This window comes from Chrysemys picta, chromosome 9 (genome assembly GCF_011386835.1).
Source record: "Chrysemys picta bellii isolate R12L10 chromosome 9, ASM1138683v2, whole genome shotgun sequence".
Taxonomy (NCBI): Eukaryota; Metazoa; Chordata; order Testudines; family Emydidae; genus Chrysemys; species Chrysemys picta.
Genome location: NC_088799.1, coordinates 63,847,606 through 63,851,894, shown reverse-complemented (window position 1 = coordinate 63,851,894; position 4,289 = coordinate 63,847,606).

Sequence of the window (4,289 nt, the reverse complement as noted above, 5' to 3'; positions counted from 1 at the left end):
CCTCATGCTGTCTCGTTTCTAATCTGATCTCCCCCTCCCCCCGCACTCTCAGCAGTGAGGTGAGGGCTCCTTATCTTACCCAAACTGCACCCACCTAGCCAGTTTCTGGTTTCTCCACTCACACGTCCTTGCTGATTAGGGCAGATTCAAACCCAGCTCCTTCAGACTGCCATCCAAACCCTTCTGAGCTCTGTTTCCTTTCCCTCCAGAGGTAAATGGCATCCTCTTTCTCACGTTCTCTCCTGAAAAGTTGATTGACCAAAGTCAGAGACAAAAGGTAGATGATTTGGGTGCAAACCACAAAAGTACTTAGCTGCCTAAACCCCAGATTTAGGCATCTAAATGCCAGTTTTGGCTCCATAAAACTCCCACCAAACCCTGTAGGTGTCTTAATTCACTGAGCACCCAAGTTCTCAGGGTAAAAGTTCCCTCAGTGCATGTTTTTGTCACTGGGCTGCCTCCCTGTATGCAACAGGGGAGGTTGGACCTGTCTCCCATGTAAGCTCCAGAGTGATTCATGAACTGTGGGGAGAAAGGTGGGGGGCCTGATCCAGTAGGTAGCCTCTGAGCATGCCTACTCGATCAAGGCCCATTTAGAATCTGGCAGCAAGGTGGTGGTGCCGCCTACCTTATAACTTAACTTATAGCCCAGAAGTTACAACACTCAGCTAGGATGTGGGACACTGCGCCATGGTGGATAAATACTTAAATAGAGCTAGCAAGCGAAAATGATGCTGTAGCCCAGGAGTTTGGGCACCCCTGGGGAACGTAGGAGTCCCAAGGTCCAGTCCTCCTGCTCCAATCACTTGCATTATTTCTCCAACCTGCAACAACTTCAACAGGAAAGGTAGAGGGAGCCCCCACATCTGCATAGCCTGTAACTCAGTGGTTAGAGCACTCTCCTGAGAGGTTTGACACCCCTGTTCAAATCAGTGTACCCCCAGCAGAGGGAAGTGAACCCAGGTCTCCCACATTGCAGCTGAGTGCTCTAACTACTGGCTAATATTTGTACAGGTAGACAGCTCTACCCCTTCCTCAGGAGAGGATGCCTGAGCTGTGTGACTGCAGATGGCTGGTTCCTATTCATGCTTCACGAAGCAGAGCTAAGTCCCTAAATTTGGGTTGCAGGGAGGGCCTACCTTCAAGAGCGGGGCAAGGCGTAGGACACGCTTTCTTGTCAGCTTTCAGAGTAGCAGCCGTGTTAGTCTGTATCCGCAAAAAGAAGAACAGGAGTACTTGTGGCACCTTTTGCGGATACAGACTAACACGGCTGCTACTCTGAAACCTGTCATTATGCAAGGCACTGCATTTAGCTGTATGGAGTGGAAATCCATCAACTAAATTTGTTAGTCTCTAAGGTGCCACAAGTACTCCTGTTCTTCTTTTTTCTTGTCAGCATTGCCCATTAGCTAGCCTAAGCAGCTCCCCACTTCTGGCCTGCACCTGCACTCCAGCTGCAGTATGGTTTTGGCATGTCTACGGACTGTGATCCTTGTTCTGATCCCCGCATATCCAAATATCTTGGTTTCACAGCCCTCCCTTGGGCCCAGTCCCTACCCGATATCCAGCTTCAACCTCAGCCTCATCTACTATGCCTGACTCTTGGGAGGCAGTGGCTGACCGAAACTACTTTCTGAGTGGGTCTTTCAACCAGTTTTGCACCCACCTGACTGTAATTTCATCTAAATCACCTTTCCTTAATTTGCCTTATTAAAAATTAAGATATATCAAGTCTACTACTCCCCGATCCCCCACCCACCCTGTCAAAGAACGAAATGAGGTTGGTTTAGCCATGCTGGGTATTCCTTGTCATCCTGTGTCTTTCGTTGTATCTGTATTTATTGAGTACAATGTAGCAATTGGACTCCACACCTAGCATGCTGGCTTGGGTGATGCTCATTCTTGGACTCCAGTCTCTGCCCACGAACTGTGTCAAGAGCCAAGGCACCTACCAAGGCTGTGTGGAGCACAGTGTGTTGCTGTGATTTTTCTAGATAGCTAAAAGTCGGGCAGTGTGTACTCAGCCTTCCGAGGCCTAAATCTCTTTGTGGATCTCACTTCCCACACCAGTGGGCCCCAAATTTTCAGGGTTGCAATTCCCTTACCCCTGTCTGCACCTCCCCCCCCTGCCCCAGGAGCCAGGATTAAGAGCGGGGGCACGGCTTCTCCTGGGGGTGGGAGGCAAACAGGGGTAAGGGGGCTGCAGCTGGGGTTGGATCTGGGGCAGTGGGCGGGGGCGAAGGCTGGGGGTGGGGCTGGATGCAGGACTGGGAGCCAGGGCCGTGGCAGGGGATGGGTTCAGAGCAGAGCTGGGGTTGGATGGTGTTCCCTCCCCACCCTCTGTGGGGGCTGGCCTGGGCCCCGCTGCCCCTCCCCTCCCCGAATGTTCCTCCGCAACCCCTGGGGGGTGCACCCCGCAGTTTGGGGACCACTGTCTTACACAATGTTTCTTGGGTATTACTGTAACCCACTATAGAAGAGTGTGGCTTATGAGTGCTCTCTACTGGTTGGTTCCCCACAGGTTTGAGTTTCTTACTATTTCCCACTAATGGATTTAGGGACAGATTTTTAATGATAATCAGGTGCCTACAGATTGAAAAATCCCACTAGCGGCATCTTTAGGTACCTAAATGCCTTTACAAATTTGGCTCTTTGTCTTTTTATTTAAGCAGCAGAGGCTTATTATGGTTTAGCTCCGGAGTCCCACCTTTGTCATCTAAGAGTGACTGCCCCATTTTGGTACGACATTCCTCAGGAAACAGCTCAGTCTTTTTTCAAGCCCTTCAGAGCTGCTGTGACTTCCAACCACTCATTTTTCTTTCTTCTTTGCCCTTGTCACCAGCAAACAGGTTTCTGGCTTGCTCTGACTTCTCCAGCCATGCCTCTGGACCCCACCCCCTGCCTGTCAATCACTACTGCCCGTCTCCTTTCTCTGGGCTGGTCTACACTAGGGAGAGGGGATCAATCCAAGATACGCAACTTCAGCTACGCGAATAGCGTAGCTGAAGTCGAAGTATCTTGGATTGAATTACCTGGGGTCCAGACGGTGCAGGATTGATGGCCGTGGCCAGGGCCGACTCCACGGTTTTGGCCACCCCAAGCAACCAAAACAAACAAACAAACAAAAAAGCCGCGATCGCAATCTGCGGCGGCAATTCGGCGGGAGGTCCTTCGCTCCCAGGCGGAGTGAGGGACCGTCTGCCAAATTGCCGCCGAATACCTGGACGTGCCGCCCCTCTCCAGAGCGGCTGCCCCAAGCACCTGCTTGACAAGCTGGTGCCTGGAGCCGGCCCTGGCCGCGGCTCCCCCCGTCGACTGCGCTACCGCCGCTCGCTCTGGTGGAGTTCCGGCGTCGACGGTGAGCGCGTTCGGGGATCGATATATCGCGTCTTAACGAGACGTGATATATCGATCCCGGATAAATCAATTGCTACCCACCAATACGGCGGGTAGTGAAGACGTACCCTCTGATTAAACTAGTGCCACTCCAGGTGAAAAACTCCTTAAACATTGATGTTATTTTCTCAGGCACCACAGGAGGGCACCATTGATCAGTATTTGGAATGCCACAGGCAACTAGTTCAAACAGTACTGTATGTGACTATATTGTACATGACCCCAACCTGCCTTTTTTGTTTTCTAAGAACGAAAAAGAAAGGACATTCCATTGACATTGATGTGTTGGGTATTGGTGGGGGTGAGTGGGGAGAGGGGTGAATAAAGCCAGCTGTCTGTGGCCTGATTTTTTGATTGGGTTTTCATTCACAGTATGTACAAATTACAATGATACATAGTGTTAGCATGACATTTTATTTGAATATTGGTTAAAAAAAGTCTATATAGATTTGAAAAAACTAATGTATTTAGATAGGAATCACATTGTCAAAGCTAAAGTATAGAAGTGCTGAGTGTCACATTGTTTCCACCTATCTGTAAAACTGGACAGTGGTTCCTTTGTATTTTTAAGTGATTTGGGGACATTTAGCATCTTGTGTGAGCAAATGCTATACCACCATAGCTGCACGCTTTCATGTGTTTGCTTTATGCATTATTGTGACGATATTAAATCCCAAGCAGAGCTATTGTACCACAATTATTAAAATTTAAATATTTTTATTTGTGATCACAGCAATGGTCTGATTCTGTTCTTTCTTTGGTGTGAATAAGGAGTAACTCCAAAGTTACTAGAGCTGCACTGGTGTAACGTTGGGGAGATCAGAATCAGGGCTTCACATTTTGCTCTTTGGAAAGGAAGAAAAGTACAGCTACATTTTCTTGCAATTGCATTT